The following is a 14,181-nucleotide window of genomic DNA, read 5'->3' as shown; positions in this document are numbered from 1 at the left end:
CACTGCTACTACTGCTAATAGATGCCTCAGGGGGCGACTAACAGTGTGTGCCACCAATGACATCATGTTTTGTTTGATGTCCCTAAGGACATTGTTTTGCAATTGGAACATTATGTTTTTTTTTTAAATCATGAAATCTGATGTTAGCATTTGTTTGTGCCTCTAACACACAGTGTTTGCATTCATGTATTCATATCATAATACCAAATTGAGCATTTACTTTTGTATTGCGATTACTCACATTTTCATTTAACAGCAACACACTTGCATTAGTGGTATAAAGACTGCTGTCACGCTTTTGCAAATGCCTTGGAATTTGTGACAAGTGTCTAATTTGTTGCCTAATCTGTTGCCACATGACAGTCATGGAATGCTGCCATGGAGGAGAGGAATGCAGAATCACCACCTGTATGTTTTGGTGGCGCTTGTAAGTCCGGGCTGGGTGGCCTTTGTGTTTGTGGCCATTGTGGTGTGACTGGAAACGTGTAATGGGAAGGTTCCATCTTCTTGTGTTTCCTCTGGAACTCTAAGTGGCTCTATTGGTGGGGACTGAGGCTCTTGACTCTGGGACTAAAGAAAAACATTATGTCAATATGAGTGAATGGAGGAAATACAGTACAAGAGCAGCAGAATGAACAATTGTGGAGTCTACACCAAAAAAACCCCAAAGTTTTAAAAAACAGAAATCAGTTTACCAGTCCAATATGCAGATGTTTGGTTTTGTGCATGAAAAGGAAATAGGATGATATATGGTGCTTTTAAAATAATCCAAAAGTCAGACATTTGTGGAGTTGACCATAACAAACGTAGCTTAGCAGAACCATTTGTCAAGAGATTGAGAGGAAAAAAATTTAACCACAAAATGTATATTTTACAAAAAACAAAAACAAAAAGCTGGCAACAGATTCATGGACATTTATGCAAATCAATGAAAGGGAACCATTAGCAGAGCAGACACTTTGCATAGGCCTAATGTGTACCCTTTTTCAGGCTTAGTAAATAGACCCCATTGTTTGTAAAGTACTATGCAGATTTGGATGAAAGTACAGCTTCAAAAAACCCAAAACATAACATTATGTCACACTGAGCACATTAAACTAACATGACAAAGGTTAATATTAGGATTTTACTCTCCATGGTTGGGCAGGGCATCCATGTCCTGTACATGGAGTGCTTGAACCACTTCTGGTGTGATGATGCCACTCATCGGCTCTTCATATTCAAGCCACTCCAGCTGGAAGAGAGAGCCAGTACCAGTTTGGTGTCGGGACTCTAGGAATTTTGCGCTTGACATTATGCTTGATGTTATTGAAGCGCTATTTGCAGGTGGTTGTAATGTATCATGATGACATTCACAAGGGCCACATTTTTGTCATAACTAAACCACGCTCTTTGTCTTGCCCCTGACCACAGAGCCATCATCATCCTCCTCTCACTCTGACTCCACCAAAGGCTGCTGGGCAGGAATCTCCTTGACATCAGACTCCTGCTACCACTGCCCTCTGCCATCAATAAACAAAAAATGTAATGCTGAGAAATATATTCCTGGACTCTAGTACCAAAGCCAGTGGTTTCCAACATTTTTTAATCCCAGAGCCTAGAGCAGGGGTAGCCAACCCTAGTCCTCGAGAGCTACCAACAGTTCACGTTATCCAGGTCTCCTCACAGAATCACAAGTGAAGTAATTAGCTCCAACTGTGGATCTTTTAAAATGTGTCCGTTAGTAATGACTACACCTCTGCACCTGCTAGGTGAGCTGGAAAATGTGAACTGTTGGTAGCTCTCGAGGACCAGGGTTGGCTACCACTGGCCTAGAGTATCAAAATTTATTTCACGGTTCCCTTAGGTCAAAAGTTTCTTACAGAAATAAATATTAAATTAAGTAAATTGTGTTTATATGTCATCCTTAAGTTGAATTGTGTGGTGAAGGACAAGACTTGTTTGTTCACATATTTGATGATTGACAGTCACCAGCACAGTATGAGAATTGAGGGTTTAATATGCCTGGTTCTGTGCTGTTGGGGGATTTGAAGCAGCCACAATAAACCTTGGGAACGAGCACTTAGTTCCCCATTAGACATGTAAAACTTCTGAGGTTTACTGACTGGCTCTGGAAAGCCCTGGGATTTCTCAGTGAAAAATAACCTTTTAAGTTAAAAAAGTATATTTATTTAGTTAAAACAGAACAGAAGTTAATATTCAGATGCAGTAATGCCAACCGGCACACAGTGTCACAATGTAAATAGTTTTGACATAAATTCATATACATAAACAATGAGTCTCTCACCATAGCTAGGTGCTGCAGTGGGCTAACTTATAAGGCAGACAAGGTCCCGGGCTGATTAGGCCACCGCAGATGGCCTAATCAGACCCTCCAAACAAATTCCCCCTCCTACAAAGCCCTCTGTGTGCATTCCACTCATTAGGATTCCTCAGTTCCATTTTACAGGCCCCGGAAGTTACGCATTGCATTCCACCAGTCACTTCCGGTAGCATTCCATCCTCAAAATCCATACACAGTACATAAGACCCTTATGATACAGCGTATCATGGCCCTCATTCCGAGTTGTTCGCTCGCAAGGCGAATGTAGCAGAGTTACACACGCTAAGCCGCCGCCTACTGGGAGTGAATCTTAGCTTCTTAAAATTGCGACCGACGTACGCGCAATATTGCGATTACAAACGAGTTAGCAGTTTCAGAGTAGCTCCAGACTTACTCTGCCTGTGCGATCATTTCAGTGCTTGTCGTTCCTGGTTGACGTCACAAACACACCCAGCGTTCGCCCAGGCACTCCCACCGTTTCCCCGGCCACTCCTGCGTTTTTTCCGGAAACGGTAGCGTTTTCAGCCACACGCCCCTGAAACGCCGTGTATCCGCCCAGTAACACCCATTTCCTGTCAATCACATTACGATCGCCGGAGCGAAGAAAAAGCCGTGAGTAAAAATACTTTCTTCATAGTAAAGTTACTTGGCGCAGTCGCAGTGCGAACATTGCGCATGCGTACTAAGCGGATTTTCACTGCGATGCGATGAAAAATACCGAGCGAACAACTCGGAATGAGGGCCCATATCTTGATGTTAAATAGTAAATTGGATCCTCTATATTGTCAGTGATTATTGTATAGACAAGGAACTTAACTTGACGGTCCTCTTATACAGATGTACCTGGGTTCCGGCGGCCATCTTAGAAATGGGCAATTTCCTTTATTCCCAATACATATTCGTCATTCCAGTAACCATTTTGGAGATGGGAAATAGCATTGACTCCTGGATCCTTCAACAGTGGGTGCAAAGTGGCAATCTTTAGTTTTCCTGGGTTGTGACATATTCCCTTGCATGAAAAAAGAGACGGTATAGCTCCTGACTCATTCCATTTCTAATGTGGTACTTTGTATTCCCACATAGTCTTAAAATCAACATTGTGACCTTTTGGTTTAAGTGAGTCTAACTCAAAAATCCATCTCATCTCATTTTTGCCAGTGTCTTTTCAATGTTCTTATTTCTCCAATTAGCCTGAACCTGTTGTATTATAAGGAAATGTTTGATTTCTCTTTCACACTTGTTATGTTAATGACAGAAATGATCTGAAAATGGATGTGTGTTTAACCTTTTTTATGTAATAGACATGTTCAGATGACCTATTTTTTTAACTGTCTAGAGGTTTTACCTATGTAGATTAATCCACATTTGCATTCGAACAGGTGAATTACATTCCTTGAATGACAAGTGATAAAGTCTTTTATCTTGTATTTTTTCTCTTTTACTTCAAATTCTGTTGTTTTCCTCTCTATATTGGGTTTAGTGGTGGTTCTGCACATCAAGCAATCACCATATCTATGAAACCCTTTATTGCAATCCTTTCTAATTGTCGCTTCGGGATACTACTTTTAAACAGGCTATTTTAAAGAGACTTTGCTTCCCTATATATGAAAAAAGGTTTTGTTGGAAGGTGGCTACCTAGAATGGGATCATCCAGTAATAACTTCCAATTCTTCTCTGAAGATCTGCTCTACTTTTTTATGATGTTCCCATATTGTGTAGAAAAGGCCCATTGGTAGTTGTTCGCTTCATTGTTCTTCTTTTCTTTTTCTACTAGAAGTTCCGTTCTGTCTATATTTCCAATTTTTCTTTTGGCCTCTTCCAGGACATTTTTTGGGTATCCATTTTCTTTGATTGTCATGTCATTTCTTCTATCTGTACTTGTAGAACATACTCTTTTGTGCAGTTTCTTTTCAGACATTTGTATTGACCCAGAGGGATATTTTCCAACCAATGGAAAACTATTCATTGTGATATAGGAGGTAAAATCTGTAGGTTTCCTATGTGTCTTGGTACATATCTCTCCCTTTTCTACATATATAACCAAATTCAGAAAGCTGAGCTCTTTTTACTGGTATTAAAGGTGATATGTACATTAAAACAGTTACAATTGAGCATATTACAAAAGGATTTGAGGGAGTTATCTTCTTTCCAAATTAAAAATACATCATCTATAAAACAACATCAACATACCAGGTTTGCCCCCAATTATCTCACCTCATCTATGGTGCGTTTCTCCCATTAGGCCAAAAAATAAATTTGCATAACTGGGGGCAAACCTGGTACCCATGGCCATTCCCTTCTGTTGTAAAAAAATAACAGCCATTAAAGTAAAAATAATTATTGGTTAGTATGAAGGATATTGAGTCCAAGATGAAATCCTTTAGGTTTTGTGTATATTCACTGGCATCTAAAAAATACTCGATAGCTACATTACCTTTTTCCCGGTCTACAATTGTATACAATGTACTGACATCAGCACTTATCAATGTGTAATTTTCCTCCCATTTGATGTTCTCTAATTTTCGGAGGACATCTCCAGTATCTTTCAGAAAAGATGACGTTTTAGTTACCAGGGGTTGTAAAAAGGAATCTATCATTGCTGATAGATTTGAAGTAATACAATTTGCACCTGTAATGATAGGACGGTCTGGTGGCTGAGTAGGATGTTTATGAATTTTGGGTAAAACATAAATGGTGGGGGTGGAGGGATCTATGATATTGATGAAATTGACCTCTTCTTTCTTCAAAGTGACATTTTCAAAAGCATTTTTACTCATTGTTGCAATATTCTTTGAGATGGTTACTATTGGGTCACTCTGTATTTTTTTATATGTTGAGCTATCTCCCAGTTGCCTATATATTTCTTTAATGTAGTCTTCCTTATCCATAATGACCACTCCCCCCCCCCATTATCTGCTGGTTTGATTATGTCAGCATTATCCTGTAGTGATTTAATAGCCGTATACTTCTTTTGTGTTATATTTTTATTTTAGGAATTTATCTTCGTTCTTTACTCACTATTGAATTGAAGCAATCAATGTTTACCCCCTCTACATGTTTAGGGTAAAAATTCGATTTTGGTCTAAAATTGGATTCCTCCTGTTTCTCCAGGTTATTTTCTTCTTGGTATTCTTTAGATAAGAAGAATTTTTTGACACATATTTTTCTAACAAATTTTTGTAGGTCAACAAAGATATCGAAAGGATTGGGATCACTAGAGGGGGCAAATTTTAAACCTTTCATGAGTATATAATTTTCTTCTATGGTAAGCTTGTTTGCTCAAATTGAATATTTTACTGGTGTTTTTTTTCCTGATCACTCTTTGAAGGCTTTCCTGTCATCTTTTAACTCACTGGAATTCTTCCCTTCTTTATGATTGATTTAGTGGTTCCATCCCCTTTCCTCTCTTTGTTTTTATCTTCTTTTTATTTTTATTTTTATTTTTGTTCTCTTTTACCTCTTCAGATGTTGATGGGATGAGTGATACTATTTTCTCCTTGGGGTTCGTGGGTCCCTTGTTGGACCACCAATCCAATGCACCCCTGCAAGTGCCCAGAGTCACCCTACATACTGTAGTTTGAGAATCACTGGCATAAGCTTTTAATGTAGTTTGGTTGCCCTACTGTACATTGCACTTCTTATATTGAATGCTATGTATACATTGCAAGTGTATTTGAATTGCTGCATCTTTAGGAGTTAAATGTGATTACTGATATACCAGGTCTAGAACTGTCCAGTATCAAGGTTATTTATTCTTCTGGACAAATTTACCTATTGCACTATTGGTATTGCTTAGTTTAAATGTAATTTCTGGTTTGGATTGGTTGCCGATAGCATCTGCCATGGTTTATTATTGCAGTATCACAGTAATGAAGAGACAACTAAGACCCTCATTCTCTTATCCACTTACTGGTCATCTCCATACTTGACTACTGTAACCTCTTCTTATCTGGCCTCCCTGCCTCCAATCTCTCTCCACTTCAGTTTGTCCTCCATGCTGCTGCCCAGCTCATCTTCCTTTCTAAACATATTAAATCTGACGTTCCCACTTGTACTAACCCTACACTGGCTTCCTGTCCCCTTCAGATCCCAATTGAATACTCACTCACAGTACAAAGCCATCACCCAATCATCTTCTATATACAGTACATCTCATTTCTCCCTTCACATAACCACCCACTTCGCTTCACAAATGAATGCTGTCTCTGCTCTGATCCTGCTGTGAACTGATTTCTTCTTCCCAGTCCCGCATCCAAGATTTTAGCCATGCTGCTCACTATAGGGGAAATTTACTAAGATTAGTGTTTTGCCTGTATTTCCCGAGATTAAACACGGATGTGATCGTTTGCACATAGGTATGTTTTTTAAAATGAAATACAGGAATTTACTGTGCACTTGTGTTTTACACAGTCGTGTTTCCCTGTTGGTCTAAGCATTTGTGTTTGGTAGCCACGTTTGATGTGTACTTCATCAGCCAAACACTCTTCAACGTGAAGCCTGCACCAATCAGAGAGATCTGTGCAGTGCTTCTCTGTGTAAATCTAAATAAATGGTTAAATATCACAAGAAAAACAGCGTCCGTCCCCCCCCCTTCCCCACAAGCAAAGCCAGCCGCGGGCTCTTTCAGCCAGTCCTGGTTTCAAAAATATGGGGGGGAAATTATGTAGGGTTCTCCTGTATTTTAAGAACCAACACTAGGCTCTTGGTGCTGGCATTGGTTTTTTAAAATACAGGGATAAAAAAACATAGGGTTCCCCCATATTTTTAAAACAGGTACCAAACTCCACTAGCTGGGGAGTAATTTCACAGCTAGGTGACACACTTCATAGGGTCTCATGGCTGAAGCGTTGACCCCCATAACTAGTCAGCTTAGGCTAGGGATTCCTGAGGGAGTAGGGACACCCCCAATAAAGCTCTCCCCTTCTCCAGGGCACTCCAGGTCAATGCTGAAGCCCTGGGTTATCGCCTGGGCTGTGGGTGCCGTGTTGATAGCTTCAAGTAATTTAAGTTTGTAAATAATATTGTCTTTTTACAGTAAGAACTGCATATTGGTACTTGGAGAGACACAAGTACCAGCTGCTGAGGGGGACGCCTATTTGAAAAGTGTATTTAGGTGTGAGTTTGCATAATTCACGGGTGTGTTTGTAAACACAATTTTAGGTAAGGTCCATCCGAGTTTGGTGTATTTTATCATATGTCCCTGTCCATCCGTGTTTTGAAGTTCTAATCCATGCAACATTCTCATGTTTGCAAACTCGGGCAAACACAGAGCTTAGTAAATTTAACCCTACCTCTGGAACTCTCTCCTTCCCCTATCAGACTCTCCATGTCTCTACAAAGCTTCAGATGTGCTCTCAAGACCCACTTCTCTGTGTGATGTCACGCAGTCGGTATGATTACGCCCCCGTTTGCGCCGCACCGGCTCCATTTGCCCGCATCCGCCCCCACAACACTTAGTCTCCTCCCTGGAAACGGAGCGTTGCCCGCCCCCCGCCCGGGACCGCCTCTGCCTGATTGACAGGCAGAGGTGATCGCATTTTCTGTGGCCCCCTGCAGAAAATGCAGGTGCATGCGCAGGACGGGCGTTGCGCAAGCGCCCCGCATCTTTTTATCATTATTTGTGGTTGGATCGCACAATGTGATCCAACCTGAATTAGGCCCTATGACTGCTGATGTAGCAGTGTTTATAAGCTTTCATGTCCTGCTATGTTTTGTACTGTACGTCCATTTTTTCTTGTTTTCTTCATTCTGTTTATTTACTCTGTAAGACTCTGTGGACCCCTTGTAACACCATATAAATAAAGGAGGATAATAATATTAATAATACTCCCGAGGATGTAACATTCAAATTATAGTGATAAAAAAAACAGCTGAATGATTTAAAGAAATTAAATGAAAAATAGTTATAGACTTTAAAGTGAGATATTAGTGAATGAGGCAATGAAATGCTGAAACAGCCATATCTATAAAAAAAAGAAAAATCATAGGCCTTGCATTTCAGATGCATACTTTTTGCAAAATGTGTCTGGCTTACTGTGCTGAATGTGGTCTCCTGACACTAATTGCTTTGAGGTATGATCCGTACATTTGTTCTTTAGCAATTACTAGATGATACAAATAACGCAGGTACCTTAGCTCAGTTTTGGATGCATTTTATGTTATTAATGGCTAACTTGATCTATCCTCGGTCTACTAAGCTTAAGCAAACTCAGTGTATATGTATATATACACACACATACACAGTGTATATATATATATATATATATATAACAGAAAGCAGGAGGCGGCACTCGGAGACTTTAAAATGCAAATAGTGTATTCAGCAAAAAACCAACGTTTCGGGGTCAGATGTACCCCTTTGTCAAGGTGAATAACAAGTGTGCAGTGTGGTAACATACCTTAAATAGAGAGATATCCCTCCGTGACTTCCGCCCGCCCGACCACGCTGATTCCCGCACCATTTCCGGCTGCCTGTATCTGACGTCAGCGCTGTTGTGTGCGGTCGCCGTAGCAACCAGGAAAACAGTCCGTCCTCTCTGCTGTCTTCCGGCTGTCGGGTCTTTCGTGGTCGCGTCTGGTTGCTATGGTAACCAGGCGTGCAGAGCGGCCGGGCTGCGGCGCTATGTGAAGAAAAGAGAAGTAGGAAAAAGTGAACCGTGTTAAAATTAAATGTAACAGTACCCTATCACCACTAACAGAGCTAGCCATAGGAGAGATCTCCACAAATTCTAAATGCAGTCAGCTATACTCAACAATTGCATTGCCGACCCTGCTGTTAGTCTAAAGGGGCTGGAATACTGCAAAACCGTGTAGGAGGATCGAGAGAAGGGCGAAGGGTCTGGATCACTGAGTCCCTACTAATAATCTGGGGGAGCTATCCGTGACTGATCACCGGAGGAAGACATTAGATCACACAGTGATTGCAAACTCAATAGACATTTGCGCGTTATCCACAACGACTTGTGGAGATACCTCTAGGCTAAAGATGAAGGACTGTGCAGAACAGCTTATAGTGGCAAAAAGAAAGAGATGCTAACAGCGACATAATTAAAAGATATTAAAGCTCAATTTTTCGTTGAGGCCATTTGGATTAGTGGTCCCCAACTTAAAAATCCACCGAGTTTCCAACTGCAGCAGTCTTCCATCCCTATCTCCTCCTCTAACATGTTTGGGGACATGATCAATAATCAGATAACGTAGATCCTTCATGGTGTGTCCTGCTAGTGCGAAGTGTCTCGCTACTGGTTGATCCGATTCTTTACCCTGTAGCGCTTGCTTGATGGCCGAACGGTGGAGAGCCATTCTTTCCCGGAAGGATCTTATAGATTTTCCCACATAATGAAGATTACAGGGGCATTTGATGATATAGATTATGTGGGTGGTTGTACATGTTAAAACGTATTTAATACTAAAGATCCTTTCGCTATGAGGGTGCTTAAAGTTTGGACCCGTGATCAAGTACTCACATGTTGTGCATTTTATGCATTTATAGCAGCCAGGTTTCTTTTCTAGAAAAGCACCTTGAGGTCGACTCTGCCTGTTTGCCTCTACTTGAAAACCGGTGACGTCCGAGTGGACCACTCTATCTTTGATATTCCTGCCCCGTTGGTAGCAGACCATAGGTCTTTTGTTGCGGAGAGAATGGAGGGCTTGATCCGAGGCCACTAGTGGCCACAAGGCTTTGGTGGCCCTCTGAACCACCGGGCTAGACGTATTATATTTGGTCGGGAAGATGATAACTGGTTTCTGTACTGGATTCTTAGGGGTTAACAAAGCTTCCCTGGGGATCTGCATAACTTCTTCTTTATGCTTCAGTAGCAGTTGATAATCATATCCCCTTTCCAAGAATTTTGTAACCATATGGTCTAGTTCTTGTTCCAGATTGCGGCGATCGCTAGTGATCCGCGATACCCTGATCATCTGTGATCGGGGTAATCCCTCTTTCAAAGCCTTAGGATGATGACTGCTTGCTTTGAGCAGGGTGTTCTTATCGGTGGGCTTACAGAATAGGCCCGTGTGCAGGATTCCATCACGGATGGTAACTTGAACATCCAGATAGTTCAAGGTATTTGTACTTGTCTGGTAGGTGTACTTAATGCTCGAGGCCCTGGAGTTGATAGAAAACATCAATGAATTGAATTGGTCCACCCCCCCTGTACACAAGATAAAGAGGTCATCTATAAATCGTGTGAACAGGAGGATGTGGTCAGCAGTGGACTTGTTTTTGAAAAATGACTCGAACTCCTCCTTAAACATGAAGATGTTGGCAAACGAGGGGGAGACGTTGCTCCCCATCGCGCACCCTGTCTTCTGGCGGTAAAACTTGCCGTTAAAAAGGAAGTAGTTCTTCTCCAGAGTCATACGCAGGAGCGTCAAAAATAGGGTACGGTCAAGAGATTCCATCCTTTCTTTTATTAGGAATTCCTCCATGGCTAATAGACCTGCCTCATGCGGTATACTGGTGCAGCTCGGGACTCCATTTTTCAACCGGTGTCAGTCTTCCTAGATAGCATCCTGCAACCCTTTATTATCAAGCACCAGCACTTTATCAAGGATACAACAAGCTTTATCAACCGGTTGGGTGAAATCAAGCATGTTCCAGAGGACACCTTGATCTGCGTGGTCGACGTGGTGAGTCTATACACCAGTATACCGCATGAGGCAGGTCTATTAGCCATGGAGGAATTCCTAATAAAAGAAAGGATGGAATCTCTTGACCGTACCCTATTTTTGACGCTCCTGCGCATGACTCTGGAGAAGAACTACTTCCTTTTTAACGGCAAGTTTTACCGCCAGAAGACAGGGTGCGCGATGGGGAGCAACGTCTCCCCCTCGTTTGCCAACATCTTCATGTTTAAGGAGGAGTTCGAGTCATTTTTCAAAAACAAGTCCACTGCTGACCACATCCTCCTGTTCACACGATTTATAGATGACCTCTTTATCTTGTGGACAGGGGGGGTGGACCAATTCAATTCATTGATGTTTTCTATCAACTCCAGGGCCTCGAGCATTAAGTACACCTACCAGACAAGTACAAATACCTTGAACTATCTGGATGTTCAAGTTACCATCCGTGATGGAATCCTGCACACGGGCCTATTCTGTAAGCCCACCGATAAGAACACCCTGCTCAAAGCAAGCAGTCATCATCCTAAGGCTTTGAAAGAGGGATTACCCCGATCACAGATGATCAGGGTATCGCGGATCACTAGCGATCGCCGCAATCTGGAACAAGAACTAGACCATATGGTTACAAAATTCTTGGAAAGGGGATATGATTATCAACTGCTACTGAAGCATAAAGAAGAAGTTATGCAGATCCCCAGGGAAGCTTTGTTAACCCCTAAGAATCCAGTACAGAAACCAGTTATCATCTTCCCGACCAAATATAATACGTCTAGCCCGGTGGTTCAGAGGGCCACCAAAGCCTTGTGGCCACTAGTGGCCTCGGATCAAGCCCTCCATTCTCTCCGCAACAAAAGACCTATGGTCTGCTACCAACGGGGCAGGAATATCAAAGATAGAGTGGTCCACTCGGACGTCACCGGTTTTCAAGTAGAGGCAAACAGGCAGAGTCGACCTCAAGGTGCTTTTCTAGAAAAGAAACCTGGCTGCTATAAATGCATAAAATGCACAACATGTGAGTACTTGATCACGGGTCCAAACTTTAAGCACCCTCATAGCGAAAGGATCTTTAGTATTAAATACGTTTTAACATGTACAACCACCCACATAATCTATATCATCAAATGCCCCTGTAATCTTCATTATGTGGGAAAATCTATAAGATCCTTCCGGGAAAGAATGGCTCTCCACCGTTCGGCCATCAAGCAAGCGCTACAGGGTAAAGAATCGGATCAACCAGTAGCGAGACACTTCGCACTAGCAGGACACACCGTTATCTGATTATTGATCATGTCCCCAAACATGTTAGAGGAGGAGATAGGGATGGAAGACTGCTGCAGTTGGAAACTCGGTGGATTTTTAAGTTGGGGACCACTAATCCAAATGGCCTCAACAAAAAATTGAGCTTTAATATCTTTTAATTATGTCGCTGTTAGCATCTCTTTCTTTTTGCCACTATAAGCTGTTCTGCACAGTCCTTCATCTTTAGCCTAGAGGTATCTCCACAAGTCGTTGTGGATAACGCGCAAATGTCTATTGAGTTTGCAATCACTGTGTGATCTAATGTCTTCCTCCGGTGATCAGGCACGGATAGCTCCCCCAGATTATTAGTAGGGACTCAGTGATCCAGACCTTTCGCCCTTCTCTCGATCCTCCTACACGGTTTTGCGGTATTCCAGCCCCTTTAGACTAACAGCAGGGTCGGCAATGCAATTGTTGAGTATAGCTGACTGCATTTAGAATTTGTGGAGATCTCTCCTATGGCTAGCTCTGTTAGTGGTGATAGGGTACTGTTACATTTAATTTTAACACGGTTCACTTTTTCCTACTTCTCTTTTCTTCACATAGCGCCGCAGCCCGGCCGCTCTGCACGCCTGGTTACCATAGCAACCAGACGCGACCACGAAAGACCCGACAGCCGGAAGACAGCAGAGAGGACGGACTGTTTTCCTGGTTGCTACGGCGACCGCACACGACAGCGCTGACGTCAGATACAGGCAGCTGGAAATGGTGCGGGAATCAGCGTGGTCGGGCGGGCGGAAGTCACGGAGGGATATCTCTCTATTTAAGGTATGTTACCACACTGCACACTTGTTATTCACCTTGACAAAGGGGTACATCTGACCCCGAAACGTTGGTTTTTTGCTGAATACACTATTTGCATTTTAAAGTCTCCGAGTGCCGCCTCCTGCTTTCTGTTTATGTGGATCTTCCTGGAGGGCACCGGAGCTATCCCAGCAAACGGAGGAGGGAGTGCCGGTCCGTGGGGAACATATTTAATTGATGCTGGACCACCAACACTGGTAGCACCATCAGCTTGGGACAAGGAAGCCCCCCACATCTTGTTTAGCCTCGATAGCAGAGGTCATTCTTCTGTCAGGAGTGGATATATTGCACTTTGCACAGCAGCACTTTGGACACTCAGCACTTTAAGTGGCACGTTCACTTCTAGCACGCAGCACCTTAACCCACATGGAGCTGGGCGATACTGACGACTCACCTGGATGCAAAGGTATCTTCTCCACACTAGGAGAATCCTTCAGCTATACTGATGATGACGCAGAACGTTTACGATTTAAGGAACATCTCAACCCAGAGGAGTCTTCAGGGAACATAGAGGATCTCTATCATCAGCTACTTAAGCTTAAGAGAAGGGAGATCGATTTTCTGCTACATGGAATCTCCCTCTCAGATTATCATCGACAAAAAATGGTGCCTAGAGGATTCCGCATCAGAAATGTCCCCACCATAGGACGGTTTAATCCCGACTTTTGCAGGAAATGGGTCGGGATTTTAAATAAATGCAGTTTAGATCTCATGCTACTGGTGGTGGAAGAAGCGGGTAAAGAATTGGGCATCACCCGGGGAAAAATCTCAACCATAGAGAAGACGCACAAAATAGAATTGCAGAGTGACCTTAACCAAGAATGGATGGTTAAACTCCAACACCAAGTCGATAAATACAGAAGCGATTTGGTCAAATTTAAGCGAAACAAACAACTAATTGTAAAGGAGGACTACGATTCCAATCGAGTATATAGATGGCTGATGGGAGATAATTCGGCGAACTCAAAACCATACAATTTTCGGGGCAAGCAGAGTTGGCGGAAAAGGAGGGAAGCACAGCAGAGTGCACCCGGTACATCGAACAGCGACAGCGACTTTGGTCCGGTAGATTCAGAAGGACCATCCCAACGGACGGCGGTCCCTTTAGGGACGGCGTCGGACACACC

General features: G+C 42.6%; 1 long non-coding RNA gene across 3 annotated transcripts in view; it reads right to left on the bottom strand.

The window, feature by feature from the left end:
* Nucleotides 1-203: 203 nt before the first annotated feature.
* Nucleotides 204-14,181, bottom strand: part of LOC135050761 (uncharacterized) — a 46,863-nt gene continuing 32,885 nt past the window's right edge. For all 3 annotated transcript variants that reach the window (XR_010241794.1, XR_010241795.1, XR_010241793.1), the window contains one exon: nucleotides 204-570. This is a non-coding gene — a long non-coding RNA (uncharacterized LOC135050761). The remainder of the gene's footprint in view (nucleotides 571-14,181) is intronic.

This window comes from Pseudophryne corroboree, chromosome 2, assembly GCF_028390025.1.
Source record: "Pseudophryne corroboree isolate aPseCor3 chromosome 2, aPseCor3.hap2, whole genome shotgun sequence".
Classification (NCBI taxonomy): domain Eukaryota; kingdom Metazoa; phylum Chordata; class Amphibia; order Anura; family Myobatrachidae; genus Pseudophryne; species Pseudophryne corroboree.
This window is presented reverse-complemented; position numbering and strand designations above follow the sequence as displayed.